Here is a 21550-nt window from a genome sequence, read left to right as displayed (position 1 = left end):
TGATCAGTGGCTAACAAGAACAGTTAGGTTGCAATTACCCTTTCGTTCAAATAATATAAACAGGTTGAGACTGATTAAGGTAACTTTCGTCAGCAAAAGAACTCCCCCTTACTCCCACCAACCAACCCTCCAGTGATTTAAACACTCTTATCAGCATAAATTATGTAAGAGGAAACTAAGGTTCGAAGCAAAATGAAGAGGTGAAATAACGAAAAAATACTTGGGTTAGGGAAGGTAAAAATAGAAAAGTGAGTTACAAATGAGAAAAAAATCCGATAGAAACCAAAATGAAAACAAACCTTACTTAAAAAAAAAAAAAAATCAATGTCAGTACAGTGGAATGGCAAATTCCCAGCCCCCAAATCAGCCCCGCTACAATTTGGTAGCGCTGATCTCAGAAACCAGACCTAACTCTCCGAGGCAGAGACTGCAGGGAGCTACGGAAATGAACCTCAAGAGTCGACCTGACATCACTTGCAAAGCCCTCCTCCAGGTCACCCTTCTCTGCCCAAGTCCCTCACTCAAGTCCCAGTTGCAGCTTCTTCCCTGGGCACGCCTCCCTCGCCCACCGCCCCGGGGTCCCAGGCGCTCCGATCCTCCGGACCTGATCCGAGAACCCGAACCGCGGACCCTGCTCTGTGCTCCAAGCAAGCAGCCTCCCCTCGCGGCCGCCTCTGCCCTCCGGTCCCCGTCCCACCGACTCCCACAGCCCTGGGCGAGATCTAGCGCCCTTTGGACCCATTTCCCCCAGATCCCAGGTGCCAGCTCGCTCTCCCGGGACTCACCAGTGGGATTCGGGATAACTTGGAGGCTGCTGAGCAGACACATCACGACCAATGAGCGCGCGGAGCCGGCGGGCGGCGGGGAGCCCGGCAGAGCGCCGGTCGGTCGGTGCGCCCGCCCAGGCGCGCCCGGAGCAGCGCGGACTCCCGGTGGCGCGCGGCGGCGCCAAGCCCAGGCCGGACTCCGGAGGTTCCGGGCTGCCTCGACCCGGGCCCGGGGGCTACGGGGAACCTGGGCATCCCTCGGACCCTCACACAGAGAGACTCACCGTGACCTCTCAGCAGATCCCGCGCCGGGAGTTGGGCGGCTGCACCCGCCTGCGCTGGGGCCAGCTTCGCCACTTGCACATCTCCGCGCCCCGCGCGTCTTGGCGCTCTCACCCCCCCGCCCCCGCCTCGCCACTGCAGGACCAGCGAGAGGAGCAGTTCCCTGGGTGACCTGAAGGTTTCCGCTAGGTTTCCTAAATCCTGTCACATCCTGTGAGGAGGCCAGGGATGGGGGGTGGGGGTGTGAGACCCCCCCCCCCCGCCGCCGCGCGCGCGCCCGCCCCCACCTCACTCTTCTCCAAAGGTCTTTGCCAAACATTCTTGGAATTGCTTAGCTTCGGGGCTTTCAAGAAAACAATACATTACTTCTTCGAGATTCTGTACTGCTGATGAAGGTTCTATTTCTCTCCTTAAAGGACCTGAGACAAAAAAAAAATTCTCACACTCTTCTTTCGCTCTCTTCCTCGCTCCTTTTCCTTCCTTTCTCATTTTTCCTCTATTTTCCTTCCCTCATTCCTTGTTGTTTTCTCTTTCATATTTTCTTCCGCTCTCTCGCTCCCTTTTTCCTTCTCTCCTTCCTCCCCGCCCCCCATTGCTTACCCTCTCTTTTCTTTCTTCCCTCTTTTTTTTTTTTTTTTTTTCCCTTAATGAGATCAGTATGATATCCAGAGCTACTACCTTCAGTACTGAAACTCTCCACTCCCACCTTCTCACTCTAGGGAATCTTGTAATGTGTGTACCTGAGGGGTTGGGATGGGGAGTGAGAGTCAGAGAAAAATAAGCTCAAGTGTGTCTGCTCTGCCTACTAAAATTAGCTATGATGTGTCTGCTGGACCCTTGTCATTTTAATGCAGCCAAGCAGCATACCATTTTCATGTAACACATGCAATTCCTTCTCAAGGGCATAAAAAACAAAATATTTTTTGCTCAAAGTCGAATCCTTTATAAAAACTCCCTTTAGCAGCTATAAACTCTGAAGAACTAATCCTCTCCTAATTTTTTTGCTTCCATGATTTTTGGTTCAATTAATCAATGCCAAGTGTATAAGTAGATTTAACATTGTTCCCTTTTCTCCTTGTATATTTGCAAACGCAGGAGCGCGCGCGTGCGCGCGCGCGTGCGCGCACACACACACACACACACACATACACACACACACACACATCCTGGGGAATTCATACTGAAATACAGGTGGGTTTTCCTGAACTTAACATCAGAATAACTCACTGCTTGAGAGAAGTCCCCTTGCACTGACAAATGTTGCATCCTTTTCACAGTAGATAAAGCTGAAAAGCAAGGAGAAAAAGTGATTCTTGCTAATGAAATAGTAATTGGAATACAACGGAGACATTTTAAAAAGTTAATCATTAAATAATTACATTAACATAAAGAAATCTGATGTATAGACTTTAAAAGTACTTGCTTCCTATCTCTATTATTTACTCTCTCTTGGTGCTTGTTTTAGACACTACTTAATCCTCACAACAATATTACAATATGGATATAATTACCCCACAAATAAGCATAAGGAGCTCAGATTCAACTGCTAGAAATTTCAACCCAGTTCATTTTGACTCAAATGTTGAGTTACCGTTATTCTCACTGCACAGAAAACATTGAAGTATACAAAGGTGACTTATAAAATTCAGTCAGTGAGAAATCTAGATTTTCTAATACTCCAGGGCTTAATTTTTATTACTTTTCAGCTAAATCACCAAAATGTTATTTCAACCTTACATAATTAAAACTGAATTAAAATGAGTTAGAAAAGTCTTTTCTTTTTTTCATGTAGCCAGTCCTGTTTCTTCAGATGGAGCCATGTGCATTAAAAATTCAATACATTTCTCCTATAACATAAGGATGAAAGTTGGAGGGGGAATGCCTTGGCCAGAACAATTTCCAAATTTGTATATCAACAGGAAATGCAAGTAAAACTCATAAGTCTGTTATTAACATTTCTATTTAAATTTTTCATGCATTGTTGTTTTCAATTTTGCGCTTTTTTTAAAGTTCTTTCTGAAGGTAATATTTATCCTTGCAGTTCAAGAATATCTTACTTTTTCCAGTAGAAACTAAGATGGTCTGATTTGTTTATAGTGCCCCTAAACTTAGAGCTGAAAGTTGAAAACAAAGGTAATTCTTTTTTGTTTGTTTTTATTTTTGCTTTTTGCCCATGCCTGTGGCATGTGGAAGTTCGCAGGCCAAGGATCTAACTGAGCCACAGTAGTGACCTGAGCCACTGCAGTAACAATGTCACATCCTTAACTGGCTGTGCCAAGAGAACTCCCAAGTAATTCATTTATTTATTTTTTTAAGTTAAAGATTTGTTAATGAAAACTTTTCAAACTATTAAGTTATGAGCATATCATAGATTTAGATCTCTTATTGCAAAAGAAAAAACCCTGTGGAAATCCAATTCAAAGATTCGCTCTTGATAAGGGTATTTACAGAGAAAAAGAAAAGATATAGAGTATACAGATAAAAAAATGCATAGTTATTTTTAGACTGAGACTTTTAGCTGTTAGTCAAATTTGTTTCCTACAAGTCTTAATCTCATTAAAATTCCCCAGAAATTTAAGGGGTTTATCAAAAATGCTAAATCTCTTCCGGGAAGGAGGTTATATAAATTGAAAAGATTTCTCTTTTAAGGGATCTAATAAAGAGTCAGCAGATAAGGAAGCAGAAAACTGAGGTTTACAGAGGTATTCAAAGTCATTCAGCTTGGTGAGTTATAGGGATAGAAGACAAGTAGTCCTTCTGGCTGCCATGTGCAAGTTATTAAGAGTGGAATGCATTGGTTCTAGAAAGATGCAGAGTAGATCCTTAAAAGCTGTCCCTGCATGCAACACTTACAAATGCTTGAAAAAGTATTTTTTAAAGGCTCTTTAAATGCACCATTGAGCCAGCAAGAAAATGAAGGAAAAGCTAAGCCAAAAAAATGGAGAGCTAGAAATCCAGAAAGGCATTTGAGTGAAGATGGTGCTGCTCTGGGGGCATTTACCTATTTCTGGAGGCTTCATCAAACCCAGGTACCTCAGAGCTTCAATTTTAACAAAACTTGTGACTTCTTACAAAACAGAACAAGGTGAAAGGTCAGAGATTCCTACATAAAGTGGAGAGTACTGAAAAGAAACATCTTCCGTGAACAGGTGAACCAGAAAAAAGAAAAAAATCCCATTTCTAGTCTTCCCCAATCCCCAATCATAAGTATATTTGCTTTTTTCAGCTTCTACTCAGGCAGGTAAATACATACCACAAAGCTTCCAGCGAAAATTTATCTTCAGGCCAGACTTCAGATGGATATAGGATTGAGATTTATATTAATTGTGTGGCCTGAAAATTTCCAAGTTAAAAATTTATATGGAAGTGGTCCCAGTTAGACTATGCCAAAAAAAAAAAACCTGAGAGAATTATCTCCACCTGACTCTCACTAAAAGAACTCCTTGAGAATGAATTTGTAACACAAAATAATGCTAGATAAAAGATCTGATATGCAAGAAGAAAATGTAACAACATATGTAAAGCTAAGCAAACATGGACTTAAAAAAATGCATGGGGATAAAAATATCAACTAAAATATTGGATAATGTGCACCCTCACACCATCCACAAGAATAAACTCAAAATTGCTTAAAGACTTAAATGTAAGACAAGACACCATCAAACTAGAAGAGAACATAGGCAAAACATTCTCTGATATCAACCTTACAAGTGTGTTCTCAGGTCAGTCTCCCAAAGCAACAGAAATAAAGTAAAAATAAACCAATGGGACCTAATCAAACTGACAAACTTTTGCACAGCAAAGGAAACCATAAAAAAAAAGACAATTTATAGAATGTGAGAAAATAGTTTCAAATAATGCAACTGACAAAAATATACACACAACTTATACAACTCAACAGCAAAAAAGCCAACAACCCAATGGAAAAATGGGCAAAAGACCTGAATAGACATTTATCCAAAAAAGATATACAGATGGCCAACAGGCACATGAAAAAATGCTCAACATCACTGATTATTAGAGACATGTAAATCAAAAAAACCTATGAGGTACCACCTCATACCTGTCAGAATGGCCATCATTAATAAGTCCACAAAACAATTCCTGGAGAGGGCATGGAGAAAAGGGAACCCTCCTACACTGTTGGTGGGAATGTAAATTGGTACAACCACTATGGAAAACAGTATGGAGGTACTTTAGAAAACTATACACAGCAATCCTACTCTTGGGCATATAGCCAGACAAAACTTTCCTGGAAAAAGACACATGTACCCGTATGTTCATTGCAGCACTATTCACAATAGCCAAGACATGGAAACAACATAAATGTCCATCAACATATGATTGGATTAAGAAGATATGGTACTTATACACAATGGAATACTATGCAGCAATAAAAAAGAAACTAATGCCATTTGCAACAACATGGATAGAACTAGAGACTCTCATACTAAGTGAAGTAAGTCAGAAAGAAAAAGACAAATACCATATGATATCACTTATATCTGGAATCTAATATATGGCACAAATGAACCTTTCCACAAAAAAGAAAATCATGGACATGGAGAATAGACTTGTGCTTGCAAAAGGGGAGGGGAGGGAGTGGGATGGACTGGGAGTCTGGGGTTAATAGATGCAAACTATTGCCTTTGGAATGGATAAGCAATGAGATCCTGCTGTATAGCACTGGGAACTATATCTAGTAATTTACGATGGAGCATGATAATGCAGGAAAAAAGAATGTATACATGTATGTGTAACTGGGTCACCTTGCTGTACAGTAGAAAACTGACAGAATACTGTAAAGCAGCTATAATGGAAAAAATAAAAATCATTACTCAAAATAAAATAAAATATCGGACAATGGTGATATATACTTGGGAAAGTGTTAATTAGATTAAAAGACTCTGAATGCTCACTTATGTTGCTGGAGGGGATAATGATACTGACTGATTTTAGACCCTATTAAATTAATTACACATGCAATAATTACTAGTATATCCACAAAAAAAATGGTGTATAAGATCAAATCTTGCATAATGAAAACAACTAGAATTAAATAAAAGGAAATCTATATTAAGATAAGGAAAAAGAAAAAATGAAATATTAGAAATAAGATGGTAGAGGAGTTCTCTTCATAGCTCAGTGGAAATGAGTCTGAATAGCATTCGATCCTTGGCCTTGCTCAGTGGGTTAAGGATCTGGCGTTGCTGTGAGCTGTGGTGTAGATCGCAGATGTGGCTCAGATCTCGCATTGATATGGCTGTGGTGTAGGCCAGGGGCTACAGCTCTGATTCAGCCCCTAGCCTGGGAACTTCCATGTGCCTCAGGTGTGGCCCTAAAAAGCCAAAAAAAAAAAAAAAAAAAAAAAAGAGAGATAAATAACATGGTAGAAATACATCAAAATATATTAATCATAATAAATATTACTGGACACAATTCTCTAGAGGACAAAGATTGTAATGCAACAAACAAAATACAGCTATCTTGTTTAAAAGACACACCTATAACATAATACTATAGACTGGTTGAATGCAAAATGATGGAAAAAAGATATATTAAACAAGTATTAAACAAAAGACAGCTGGTATGAGCTATATTGTAATCAGACAAAATAATAAATTTTACCAAAAAAAATATAGTAGTCAGTTCAGCAGTGACACAATTCTAAACTTGCTTATGTCCAGTTGCATATATATACATATTTTTTTTTTTGTCTTTTTGCCTTTTCTAGGGCCGCTTCTGCAGCATGGAGGTTTCCAGGCTAGGGGTCTAATCAGAGCTGTAGCTGCCAGCCTACTTCAGAGCCACAGCAAAGTGGGATCCGAGCCGCATTTGCAACCTACATCACAGCTCATGGCAAGGCCGGATCCTTAACCCACTGAGCGAGGCCAGGGATCGAACCCACAACCTCGAGGTTCCTAGTCAGATTCGTTAACCAGTGAGCCATGACAGGAATTCCACGTTTTAAATATATACTGTAAAGCATGACAGAACTGAAGGAGGAAACTGATGATTTACCATGATAATGGGTGATTTTAATATACTGTTCACGGTATTTGATAAATTATGTGCACAAATCAGTAGGGAAAATCTGAATAACAATATCAATAGCTTGTTTAATGGAAATGTATTGAGCCTTTTACCCAAGAGTTGGAGAATACACATTTTTAAGCGTTCATCAAATATTTATAAACATTTACTACTATACACTAAACCATTAAACAAGCTCCAGTGAATTTTAAAGACTTCATTATAAATAACACATTCTTGGAACTTAACACATGAATCAAAACCACATGTACATTTAGAAATTGTTAAATGATGCACACAAACACTTTTAAATACATCCAAGACAAGGTAACAGGCCCCAAAAGGAGTTTAGCTTATGTGAATCCCACAACACCAAATTGAGGCTGAACTTAATTATAGTTTTGGCTATCCCAGAAATGGAATTTTAAAGTAGTTAATCAGGATAGCCTGGTTAGCACTAGTTAGGTAATCTGCCTGGAGGACCCCTGTCATACCATAAAGGAAATAAACTTGTAAAAGCTAATCTGCGCTTCCCCCCGCCCCCAAATACGACTTCCATGTTCCTGCTCCATTCTGTCTCTAAAATCTCTTAGGCTTTATAGCTCTTCAAAGTTCCTATCTGCTACATTGGATGCTGCCTCTTTCATGAATAACTTGATAAAGATAATAAGATCTTTACATTTCATTCAACTGTATTGTTTTTTAATAAATAACACATGAATCAAAGATGAAATGGAAATCCAGCAGGATCCTGTGGGGCTCTCCTAGAAAGTCCTTTCTATGGCCTCCATTTTTTTTTTTTTTGGCTGCACAAAAGCTCAAAAGCTCCCAGGCCAGAGAGCAAACCCATGCCATAATAATAACCAGAGTCAGAGCAGTGACGAAGCCAGATCCTTAACCCACTAAGCCTCCAGGAAAACCACCCCCACTCCTTTCTTGTTTGTAGGAAATAGGCTTCACTCACTCAGTCTCCTAGATCTTCCTGGAGTCCTAAAGGGCAGATTCAAACGGTTGCTAATCAGGGAAGGATGGGAATGCAGAAACAAGGGAGCAGTCCAGTAAAAATAGCGCAGTCTTGGGATAGGGTTTTTGGTCTGAGGCAGGAGGTAGATGGGCTCCAGGATAGACATTTGCAACCAGCCTCTTATTTACACTTCTTGAGGCAGGAGATAGGTAGGCTCCAGGACAAACATTTACAGCAAGCCATGCATCTCTACTTCATGACAGGAATAACCACAGGCACCAGGCAAGTAACTGGCACTTGTCTTCCATAAACAGTTAAACAATGGTAGTGACAAGATCAAAAGGGGCTGGGCCCTGCTTGGACAGAACAAAGAGGTCACATACTCCTCATTCTCAGGACCAGGGAGACCCCCCCAGCTAACATGCCCAGAAAGATCCCTCTGGGTCAGAGAGGGAGGGGGTCCCAGGCCATAATAAGTCTGGATAACCATCCTGCCATGCTCTGCTTTGGAATCTATTTTGGCCAAAAGATGGGCATGCAGATCAAGGGAGGGTCCTAGATCTGGTTAGGCGTGAAAAATGAAACAAGATAATTGGCCAAAGGAAGGCAAAGGTTTGGAAGAACTGTCCTATGTAAGTAATTTAAATCACCTCTCTGGTGCACTCTTCATTGAGGGGGATGCCCACACCTTCCCTCCTTTGGGTATGTATTACTGCTTTGCTTCTACCTTAGACAAAGAGCCTAAGAGTCCTAGAGCACCTCCCTGTTACTTCACCCCCACCCAATCAGGTCACACACTTTGCAGCCCTCACCCCCAATTTTTCCTGTCAAGACATTCCCCCCAAACCACTGGGGAAGTTTTTGAACATGAGCCACGCATACTCTTCATCTTTATGGCCCTGCAATAAACTTTTGTCAGCTCCAAGCACTGTTTTGCTTTATTTGGCCTCACTGTGTGTCAGGCACACGAACTTTAGTAACAAAATCATAACGAAAGTTAAAAAAACAACACTGCAGGACAATGAAAATACTGCATATAAGTATCAGTTGACTTATCTAGAGGGATATTTATAGCCTTATATATTTTACTTTAGAAGAAAAAGCTGAAAGTTAATATGTGAGCATTTAACTTAAGAAATTAGAAAAAGAAAAACAGAATAAATCCTAAGAAGATAGAAAGCATCACCTTCAAATAATAAATTCATGAAATATATATAGTAGGGAAGATCAACAATCCAAAATTGGAACTTTGAGAAGATAAATAAAATTAGAAAGGCTAAATAATATCAATGATTGGGGAGGTTATAATTCAGCATTGTAAGGCATGAATAAAAGAAATAAAGCAGAAATTAAAAGATAATAAAATGCTATATGCTGCTATCTGCTATCTTCAATATATTTAAGAAATTAGATAAAATGAACAGGTTCCTGGGAAAATACAAATTACCAAAAACTATTTCAAGAAGAAACAGCCTAAATAAACTTACAATCATTAAATTAACAGAGAGTTAAGAATCTCCCCACAAAGAGAGAAAAAAGAAACAGGCCTAGACATTTTAGGCAAATTCTACTTTTTTTTTTTGCTTTTTAGGGCCGCACTCCTGGCATATGGAAGTTCCCAGGCTAGGAGTCAAATCGGAGCTACAGCAGCCAGCCTGTGCCACAGCCACAGCAACGTGGGATCTGAGCCACGTCTGTGACCTACACTGAAGCTCACGGCAACACTGGATCCCTAACCCACTGAGCAAGATCAGGTATCAAACCTGAATCCTCATGGTTCCTCGTTGGGTTCGTTAACTGCAGAGCCATGAAGGGAACTCCAAATTCTACCTTATTAATGGACAATTCCATTCTCATACAAACTTTCCTAAAGAACATAGTAAGGAAGAATATCTCCTCCCATCCAAGTACTAACCAGGCCCAACCCTGCTTAGCTTCCGAGATCAGATGAGACTGGGTGCGTTCAGGGTGGTACAGCCATAGACAAGGGAAGAATATTTCCTAATTCATTTTATAAGCTTTATAACTCATTTTATAATGTATAATTCATAATATAACCTTGATACTAATTACAGGAGAATATCTGAAGGGAAAATTAAGATCAAACTCATTTATGAGTTAGAAAGGAAGAACAAATAATAGCAAACTAAATGCAGGTGTTACCTTTAAGCTGGGTTTTTGCCTCTTGGTGGGTGTTGGAGTCAACAAACACAACCAAGCCAAAGATTTAGAGAAGGGAGGATTTATTACTTTGTACTATTTCTACAAAAGAAACCTAGAGAGCAAATCTCATTTGAAATTATTAAACCAGACTCAGCCATAAAAAAGAATGAATAAAGTCATTTGCAGCAACATGGATGCACGTAGAGATTCTCATACTAAGTGAAGTAAGTCAGAAAAAGACAAATACCATGTGATATTGCTTACATGTGGAATCTAAAATATGGCACAAATTAATCTATCTACAAAACAGAAACAGACTCACAGACATAGAGAACTGATCTGTGGTTGCCAAGTGGGTGAGGGGAGGGAGTGGGATGGACTTGGGATTTGGAATTAGTAGATATAAACTATTACATTTATAATGGATAAGCAATGAGGTCCTACTGTATAGCACAGGGAACTCTATCCAGTCTCTTGGGATAGACCATGATGAAAGATAATATAAGAAAGGGATGTATATATATATATGTATGACTGGGTCACTTTGCTGTACAGCAGAAATTGGGACATTATAAATCAACCATACTTTAATTAAAAAAAAAAAGAGTGAATAATTAGCAGTCAAAAAAAAAAAAAAAGGCTTCAGTGGCTCAGGTCCCTGTGGAGCTGAGGCACAGGTTGGATCCATTTTTTCAACACTGTGGTGTAGGTCACAGTTGTGGCTCAGATTTAATCCCTGACCTGGGAACTTCCATAAAATCAGTTCTTAATCTACAGATTAAATTAGATGTCCAAAACATTTTTTTGAAATATGGTAAGATGATTAGAAAATATTTGTGGAAGAGCAATGGGAAAATTATAGCCAAGAAAATCCTGAAAAAGAACAAGGTAGAAGAATTTAACCTTCTAGATAACAAAGCTTATAAAGTATTTTAAGAGTAATTTGCTAATTAGCAGTATTTCATTGGTTCAAAGCAACTATATCAATGGAATATAATAGGATACAAAAAGTAAACTCATACATAAGAGAAAACTTGATATATTCTGAGTTGACATTATAGGTAGATAGGGAAAGGATTTATAAATCTTTAGTGATGAGATCTGCAGATGAAAAAAATAATGCATTTCTACACCATACAAAAAAAATGTAATTCTAGAGTTTCTGCTGTGGCTCAGCAGTAACAAACCTGAATAGTACCCATGAGGATTCAGGTTTGATCCCTGGCCTTGCTCAGTGGGTTAGGATCTGGCATTGCTGTGAGCTGCAGTGTAGGTTTCAGACACGCTTGGATTGCATGTTGTTGTGACTGTGGTGTAGGCCGGCAGCTTCGGTCTGATTCAACCCATAGCCAGGGAACTTCCATATGCTGCAGGTGTGGCCCTAAAAAAAAAGCATTAGGGAAAGATATCCCTAATACTTACAAAGGTGGAAAATCATTAGAATATATAAAGAACTGCAAATAGAAGCCGATCAATCCCCTCAAATGAATAAGAGATATAAACAAGCATTGAAATGAAGATTAAATGGAAATGACCATAGCACACAAGAAGATATACAACATCAATAATTAATAGGTAAATGCCAATTAAAACTCCAATGTAAAATCAAGTTTTACTCACCTGACATTAGAGTTCTAGCAGCTGGCCCACACCACAGCCACAGCAACACAGGATCATAGCTGCATCTGCAACCTATGATGCAGCTTGTGGCAATGCTGGATCCTTAACCCACTGAGTGAGGCCAGGGATTGACCCCCCTATTCTCACGGATACTATGTCAGGTTCTTAACCCATTCAGCCACAACAGGAACTCCCTTACCTGACTTCTTTTATACCCCTGGTAATGCATAATCTGCCAGGAGAGGGAAACATTGTCCTTATAAAGGACAAAATTAATTATTTTTAATGAAATTTTGGGCATTGACTAGGACAAAGGTAGGAAAACTTGCTCAGTAAAGTAGCAGATAGTTAATGTTTCAAGCTTTGTCCACATTTGTTTCTGCTGCATTTTTTTTCTTTTGTACAACTCTTTGAAAGCATTAAAAAAAAAAAAAAAAAAGGTCTTAGTTTAGGGCCTCTAAAATGCAGGCTATTACTGGATTTGGCCAGTCAGATATAGTTTAAATGCTGGCTAGCAGATTCTCCATAATTGTCTGATACTATTGGTGTGTACACCTTAATTTGACTCTCTATGGGCCATGCTATTTTACAATCTGAAACAGCATCCTTTGTTGGAAACTGACTGTAATGCAAATACATAAGAATGTTTGTTAATTTGTAGGAAACATAAAAATGGAAGTGATTCTTGTTTAAAACAATGCAAATAAGCTTTTTCCGAAAAAGAGATTCTATTGATTTCCACTGAAAAGATAATTCCAGGAATTCCTGTCCTGGCTCAGGGGAAACAAATCTGACTAGTATCCATGAGGACTCAGGTTCAATCCCTGGCCTCGCTCAGTGGGTTAAGGATCTGGCGTTGCCATGAGCTGTGGTGTAGGTCACAGACGAGGCTCAGATCCCACGTTGCTATGTAGCACAGGCCAGCAGCTACAGCTCAATGTATTCAATTTGAATTCAATGAATACATTCAATGTATTCATTGAATGAATTCAATGAATTATGAAATACTTTCAATGAATCCAGTGAATACATTTGAATTCAAAGAATATATTGAGTGACCCCTAGCCTGGGAACTTCCATATGCCGTGGGTGTGGCACTAAAAAGAGAAGACAAAACGAAATAAGAAAAGCGAAGATAACCCGACCATTACATTTTTCTGGCCTTGGCCAATAAAAATTTTGACTGGCCAATATAGTTTTGAAAAAAATAAAAAACTATACTTTAGCAAATCCTTTTGGAAAACATTTGCATTACCTAGACAAATTGAAGTAGGTGATTCACAAGCCAGCAATTCTACCTTCAAATACATTTTGTGCACATTTTCATTTGGATATGCATGCAAGACTTCATAGTAGCTTTGTCTATAATAATAATAATAGTAAAACTACAAACAACATAAAAGTCCATTGGTGAAAAATGGAAAAATATTGTAATACATTCATAAAATGGAATACTAGAATGCTACACAGTATGTAAAATAACCAACTGCAGCTAAACAAATCAATATGAATGACAGATAATTTTGAATGAAAAAGCAAGCAAATCTTCTGCAAGATTGTGTAGATACAAAGAAAACAAAAGATATGACTAACTAATCAAGGAAGCCATAGTTTTGCAGGTAAGAGAAATGCAAACAAGCATTTATAATAGAACATGAATACTTTCATAATTGAGTAATATACAAAGTTCATTTGAAATATGTGACAGGACAAATTTTTATTATTGGAACACTAACACATTTCTTATTCGATTTGAGGAACTTGCCAGATAAAGGAGAGGATAAGAGTATTCAAGACAGAACACAGAGAAACCTCTCTATAAATCATGGACTTGGAGAAGAGACTTGTGGTTGCCTGATGGGAGGGGGAGGGAGTGGGAGGGATCGGGAGCTTGGGCTTATCAGACAACCTAGAATAGATTTACAAGGAGATCCTGCTGAATAGCATTGAGAACTATGTCTAGATACTCATGTCGCAACAGAAGAAAGGGTGGGGGAAAAAACTGTAACTGCAATGTATACATCTAAGGATAACCTGACCCCCTTGCTGTACAGTGGGAAAATAAAAAAAAAAAAAAAAAAAAAAAAGAAACCTCTCTATATCTTGAATATCGTATGAGATAATATTGCGATATTTTGATGACCTTAAGTGGTTTGGGATTGCTAAAGTGTAAAGGCCTGGGGAGGGAGGAGAGATGGGGAATAGTTTCTCAAGGAAAGACTAATGAGATAGGAACCAGATAAGGAAGATATTTGATGCTGTGAACTGTTTACATTTTGTTGCATGCAATAGAAAGCATGGTCAATTTTGTGCAAGGGAGCAGTAAGGTCAGAGTTGTACAAGAGAACACCCATGCTGCACTGATGGTAATGGGAAGCATGGACAGGGCAGGCAAAAAAGGAGGCAGAGAGATCTGTTAGAAAGCTAGTGCAATAATTTTTATGAGTGGGAGTTCCTGTTGCGGCTCAGTGGAAATAAATCTGACTAGTATCCTTGAGGATGTGGGTTCGATCCCTGGCCTCGGTCAGTGGGTTAAGGATCTGGCGTTGTCATGAGCTGTGGTGTAGGTTGCTGACACAGCTTGGATCTTGAGTTGCTGTGGTGTAAGCCAGCAGCTATGGCTCTGATTCTACCCCTAGCCTGGGACCTTTCCTATGCCGCAGGTATGGCCCTAAAAGCAAAAAAAAAAAAAAAAAAAGGAAAAGAGAGAAAGAGAGAGAAAGAAAGAAAGAAAATTCTTGTGAGAGATGTTTTAAAAACAAATGATCTAAGGCAATCAAAGGAGAGGTTTTTGAGGTGGAATCCACAGGGCCTAGTGATTATTTAATATTGAAGCTACAGAGGAAATAAACTAGAATGACTCCCGCAGTTTGGGGCAAACAGGTGGATCTGCCATTTCACTGAGATAAGGAATATTTGGTAGTGGTGGTGGTGAGTTGTAGCTAGAATGTTGAACAAATTGTTGAAATTGTACCATTTCTGTCATATGACAGAACATAACAATGGGATGTTTGTTGTTTCTGACAATCTGGCAAAACGTCTAAATATTTGTTATATGCCAAAGGCAATAATAAATTGTAATGATAGGACAAATAAAGTTCAGAAACATTTTAACATCAAGTTTCACTCAACAAGCAGTTTTTTGATTGACTATAACTGACTGCAAATTAAATTTTAAAACATGGAATAAAGCTAGTCTCTGCCTAAACTGTTCCATGTGCTCTGATATGGTGGGGCAGGAAAGTCCCTCTGGGGACAGGCTCCCTTCTCCCCTCACATGAGGATATGACTAAGCTCAGTTACTGAGAGGTGCTCCTCCCTCCACATCAACCCAGCAACAAGCTCGAATTCCATCACCAACAACATACAGTGGAGGGGGAGGGCGAGATGGTTTTACAGCACAGCTTGTGTGGACACTTAGTGATCACAAGCCTGGAACCACTTCTGGCCTGGAGAGAGCAGTGCCTGCGGCAGGCACTTTGAGGATGCCCAGCACCACATACCAAGGGACATGTGCATCTAATTCACTCCCATTAGACCTCTCTGTTGCATTTCCTGTGGACAGCTGTGGCCCTGACTCTGGGGTAAGAGCAGGGCTTTGAGTACTACACAACAGCAGCCACAGGAAGAACCCAGATCGGGGACAGCTGTTCAGCCTTGGCACAGTTTACCTTTAAATCTCTGGCACTTTCTGCCTCTGACCTTGGAGTGGGAAGAGGGCTATTTGGAAATAGCCAAAACTAGGACAAATAAGATAAAGGAAAATCAGTGTGACTTCTAAGCAACCCTTGAAGGGGAAAGTTTGCATCTCACCTTGATATACTCATATTTTAAATGTAATTGATTCCCGACTTCTCTTGGATCCCTAATGTTTCCAGGAAAAGTGCCAAGTGAAATAAAAATACCTTTATTTATTTATTTATTTATTGCTTTTTAGGACCGCACTCGCAGCATATGGAAGGTCCCATGCTGGGGTCACATAGGAGCTACAGCTGCCAGCCTACACCACAGCCACAGCAACGTGGAATCCGAGCCTCGTCTATGAGCTACACCACAACTCATGGTAATGCCCCATTCCTGACCCACTGAGTGAGACCAGGGATCTAACCCGCATCCTCATAGATATTAGTTTGATTCATTTCCTCTGCGCCACAAGACCAACTCTCCCCAACATGGGAAAAAAAAAAAAAAAATCTTGATTTTAGGATCATGTTTCTGCGTTATGCTACACCAATTCATTTGCAAAGGTAAAGCTTATCTTTAATTCCATCAACCTTAACCCTTTCCACCAGACAGTCATTACCAATTCAGATTATTGCATTTACCCACATTAAGTTCAACTGTAAAGAAAACTTTTTAAAATTCAACCTAATCTGTTCCAGGCAGCCGTATGTACATTGTGGCTTTTGGTGTATATTTTAAAATAATATTTAAAATATTTGAATGCCAACTCCTAAACAAAACTAATTGTTCCTTGCCAGTTAGTAAATGTAAAAAAATCTATTCAAGTTTAGTGATTTGAGAACGCCATTTCACAATAATTAGTTCAATATATATTAATACATTGTAACTTCCTTACTTTTCTTTTTTTCTTTTAGGGCAATACCCAAGGCATGTGGAAGTGCCCAGGCTAGGCGTTGAATCTAAGCTGCAGCTGCCTGCCTACACCACAGCCATAGCAATGCCAGACCCTAGATGTGTCTGCAACTTCGTGGCAACACTGGATCCTTAACCTCCTGAGTGGAGACAGGGATCAAACCCAAATCCTCATGGATACTAGTCGGGTTTGTTTCCACTGAACCACCACCAGAACTCCTGTAACTTTTGATAGGCTAGGAAAATTAAAGAAATTTGACTAGAACAAATTTATGTAACAGAAAGCTTCAAAAATATTAAACTATGTGGTCTGTCTTGTTTTTACTCCTATCAAACTAATTGTATTTTTATAGAAGAATTATTGTCTGTTCCCCTAGTCCACCTGTGATATCTGTTGGGTTTTGGTAGAGATGAAGGTTACATTCCTAAGGGAAAATAATCTCTTCCTGTTTTCTCTGGTTATGCCCACTTCTGGCTGCTTCTGGAGCTGGGTAGTAAGGCAGGTCCCAATAAGGTGTTTTTGCTGGGTTTGCCTGACATCATGAAGATAAGGCGTATACTCAGTCACATTCTTACTAAATTGAGGCAGCATTTGGGTATTAAAATAGTTGAAGGTAATGGAGCCTATTCCCAGTCCAGTAAGCTGATGGTATTGCTTTTTACTCATTTGAAACTCAGTGAGTTTCTTTCTGCTAAAAATTCAGGGCCAGATTATTTCCTCCAATAACTCTTTGAAGTAGGTGTTAATAAAAGTAAAAAAATATTTCCCCACAAAGCATAATTTTTCTCCTCCTCCAATATTTTCAATAAATTGCTAAGGCACTATTTCACATTCTAGCAAGAAATGATTAATATTCTTCTAAAGCACCTCAAAGAAAAGGGGTCAGGCTGGTATTCTTCAATTACAAGGATACTCATCTTCCCTCCAGCATTATCCTGGGCCTGGACAAACCTCTCTTAACTCTGTGTTGTCCACTCTAATTCTCTCACCCCTCTTACCAAAAACCTTCTTTAATTTTCCCCATTATTTCTAGTCCTGTGATTTTTAAAAATCTTTAGCATGTATAGTTCTTGAATTTTTGGTATAGAGCTTCTATAACACTATGCCTCCCCTATCTTCTTTCTCCCTCATGTGTCTAGTAAAGAAAGCATCTTTTGGCGAGTTCCCTGGTGGTCTAAGGATTAGGATTTGGCACTCTCACCACTGCAACCTAGGTTCAATCCCAGGTCTGGCATGGAAACTGAGATCCCACATCAAGGCACTTCATGCTGTAGCAAAAATAGATAAATAAATAAATCGTCTTTTCTTCTCTTTTCTTCCCTCTACCATTTCTTAATTGTTTTTGTCCATTCTCATTATCTCAGTATGATCTCATGATGGCAGACAATCACCAAATCGACCTCAGTTCCTCCAATGTCTTTCCTGAGTGGTAGACCCCTCCTTCCTTTCATCTGTAGCACACTTCACATACTCATGCTCTTGTGAAACCATACATTTTATAGAATCAGCATTGTCCAAGTGGTCTTTAATGACTTCGTTACTACTAAGCAAACAGTTATGTTTTCAAAACCTAACAATTTTTTATCTCCACAGGATCTCTTGAATTCTTCCATTCCATTCCCAAAACTAACATTAACCAGCATGAGTGCTCTTATTTTCTCTGAATTATTATGCCAACATTTTAACGATTGTCCTCACAGATGCACAATTTCATCTTTTCTTTATCCAAATTCATTGTTCACTTACTCCCTGGTTGATTGTCTTAAACAGAAGCTCAGATTATTTCACTCATCAGCTGTTCAAAAACTTTAATAACTCCCTACTGCTGTAAAAATCTGTAGTCTCAAATGTTACTCATGCTAAGGCAAATTCACTAAAACTTGTTCTGTTAAGTGTGTGATAGGCCAGTTAGAATGGGAAGGGTGGATGTGAGTAAAGAAACTTCAAAAAAAGTAGCTGATTAATAACACCAATGACACTGTATCAGACAAGCTTACAATACCCAAGTTCGGGGGAGGGGGTGGAATTATTGTCTTCAACAGTTTTATTAATGTTTAATTGACATATAATACACTGCAGATATATAAATGTACAATTTGACAAATTTTGACATATGTAAATATCCATGAAAGAATCACCATAATCAAGATAATAAATTTATCTATAACACTCCAAAAATTCCTCCTGTCCCTTGATAACCTCTCTCCTACCCTCCCCTACCTTTCTCTCATTCTCAGGCAATAATTAATCTCTGTCACTATGATATTTTCACTTTCTAGAATTTGATGTAAATGTAATCATTTATATATGCATATTTTTACATTTAAATATAGAAAAGTATACTCTTTTTTGCCTCATTTTCTTTCAACTTAATAGAGCTATTTGAATATTTATCCATGTAATACCAATAGTTCAGTCTTTTTTGTTGTTGAATGGTGTACCCATTAGCGTTTGTGTTGATTTCCATTTAGGTTATTACAAATAAAGCTGCTATGGAGATTAATGTACACATCTTTATATGAACATATGCTTTCATTTCTGCTGGGTTAATACCTAGGAGTGCAATGGCTGGATATGGTAGTCATGTTTAACTTTTTAACAAACTGCCAAACTATTTTCCAGAGTGGTTGTAGCTGTCTTCATTCTCACCAGTAATGTATGAGAGGTCCGTTTGTTCCACATCCTTACTGACACTGGTATGATCCATCTTTTTAATTTTAGCCATTGGAATGGGTATGAACTGGTGTCTCATCGTGGTTTCAATTTACATTTCTTTAATGACTAATGACATTGAATATCTTTTTATGTGCCTGACTGTTATCCTTATATCTTGTTAGCTAAAGTATCTTTTCAAAAATAATTTTTAAAAACTTTCAATAAGGTAAAAAATACCCAACTGGTACTCAGACATGTGAAACTAACACAATGTACAAATGATGGAAGTTTGGGAAGATTGTTTTACAATTTGTCTTAATTACTTTAAAACTAGAGTTTACAAGGAAATGCCTTTATTATTGGCATGGGTAAGCAAGGAGAGGTGAGCAAAAAAGTTTAGGGAGCTCAGCCTTGTGATCAACCACAGAAGCTCATATTATTTATTTATAATAGGAATAGGAAATAGGAAACATCAAAAAATATAAAGAAGAGAGTCGAGGCGATGGACTTTTATTCCTAGAACCATGGCCCAGTTTGTCCATAACCTCTTGAAGGTCCTGGTTCTGGCCAATGCTGCTGTTGACTTACTTGAAGGCTCAATTGGCCACATTTTGGCACTATGCCAAGGTTGAGTTAGTTCCTCCAACCCCTGCTGAGATCCCTACAGCTATTCAGAGCTTGAAAAAAATTAGTCAACAGTACTCAAACTGGTAGCTTCAAACAGCTCACAGTTAAGGCAGCTCTGCTGAATGGTTTGATGGCACTGAGGTGTTGATGAGATTTTATGTTGGCGAGATCATAGGCAAGCATGGCATCACTGGCTATGATGTTTAAAGACCAATCTTTTAACATGTCATTATATTTGGTTTATTATTTCAGTATTCTTGGACTCTGCATGATCAGACTGATATTTGAATAAAGTAAGACAGCATGTCAAAAATTATATATATAAAGAAGACAATAATCATCTGTATTTGTATCTACTACTACTTCCTTTTACTATATACCCTCCAGTCTTTTTCTATATTCATACATATTATTATTATTATTTGCTTTTTAGGGCCACATCTGTAGCATACGGAAGTTCCCAGACTAGGGGTCCAAACAGAGCTACACACACCACAACTGCAGCAATGCCAGATCTGAGCCACATCTGTGACCTATACCACAGCTCACAGCAATGCCAGATCATTAACCCACTGAGCGAGGCCAGAGACCGAACCTGCAACTCAGGTTCCTAGGTGGATTCATTTCTGCTGTGCCACAATGGGAACTTCTCACATTATTATATTTTAAAAATTTTTTTGGTTTTTGGTCATGCCCACAGCATGTAGAAGTTCCTGCACCAGGGATCGAACTCATGCCACAACAGCAACCCAAGCCACAGCAGTGAAAACATAGGATCCTTAACCACTATGCCACCATGGAACTCCCATTTTATTTTATAAATGAGATTATGTAATAATTTTATATACATCTTTTTTTTTTTTGGTCCTTTTTTTAATCTTTTTCCAGGGCTGCGCCCACGGCATATGGAGGTTCCCAGGCTAGGGGTCCAATTGGAGCTGTAGCCACTGGTCTATGCCAGAGCCACAGCAACACAGGATCCAAGCCTCATTTGTGACCTACACCACAGCTCACGGCAACACCAGATCCTTAACCCACTGAGCAAGGCCAGGGACCAAACCCGAAACCTCATGGTTCCTAGTCGGATTCGTTAACCACTGAGCCACGACAGGAACTCCAATATACATCTTTAAGAAATATATCCTGGGAAATGTTTATTTTCTGTCATTAAATGGTCTGTAAAAGTTGATTTTTGTTTTTGTTTTGTTCATTACTGCATACATACCCTTGCTTGTACATTTTACTTTTTATTTATTTTACTGAGGTATAGCTGACTTACAATGTTACATTAATTTCTTCTGTACAGCACAGTGATTCAGTTATGTGTGTGTGTGTGTGTGCATGTATAGACATTCTTTTTCATATTCTTTTCCATTATGGTTTAATCACAAGATACTGAATATAGATCCTGTGTTACACAGTAGGACCTTGTTGTTTATCTATTCTATATAAGAGTTTATTTTTGAAACTCAGAATATTTATTTAAGCTGTGAACCTCAGTTTCACCTCTATAAAATGAAAGCTGGACTATCTGACATGTAGAATAATTTCCTAACAGCCCTTGATTCTGTTACATGAACCAGCTAGACACTTCTCACTGGCTTAAATGTCAGTCCCTCTTTATTTACCCTGGAAAATACCGAACAGAGCTAGCTGCCTGGGTAAGAGCAGCTCCATATTCAGCAACAACAGTAGTTTGGAACATTGGCTATATCACGACAATTTGGGTTCTTATTTGAAATCACCATTCTTTTATGACTGCAGTGTCTTATTATGTATGGAATGCTTCTTCTAATTAGTCACTGCCCTCTCACTTTACCTCAGCTTTGGCTGCTCTGGACA

The 21550-nt window shown here is 39.0% G+C and overlaps 1 protein-coding gene and 1 pseudogene across 12 annotated transcripts in view; one reads left to right on the top strand and one right to left on the bottom strand.

Annotated features, from left to right (window-relative positions):
• The window catches only part of MME (membrane metalloendopeptidase), a 104972-nt gene extending 103708 nt beyond the window's left edge, over window positions 1-1264 (bottom strand). For 3 of the 12 annotated variants that reach the window (XM_084986756.1, XM_021069695.2, XM_084986764.1), the window contains exon 1: window positions 300-528. The gene's annotated coding sequence lies outside the window, so the exon portion shown is untranslated. 12 annotated transcript variants of the gene reach the window in all.
• An 18341-nt stretch (window positions 1265-19605) lies between these two features.
• On the top strand, window positions 19606-19951 carry LOC100511901 (ATP synthase F(0) complex subunit g, mitochondrial pseudogene; annotated as a pseudogene).
• Window positions 19952-21550: the final 1599 nt, after the last annotated feature.

The sequence above is a fragment of the Sus scrofa genome, chromosome 13 (assembly GCF_054392235.1).
Source record: "Sus scrofa isolate SSC_HxYL_T2T_F1_AM1 chromosome 13, Sscrofa_HxYL_maternal_Yorkshire_Landrace_v2.0, whole genome shotgun sequence".
Classification (NCBI taxonomy): Eukaryota; Metazoa; Chordata; class Mammalia; order Artiodactyla; family Suidae; genus Sus; species Sus scrofa.
Note: the sequence above shows the minus strand (reverse complement) of the source record. Positions and strands in the feature narration are given on the sequence as shown.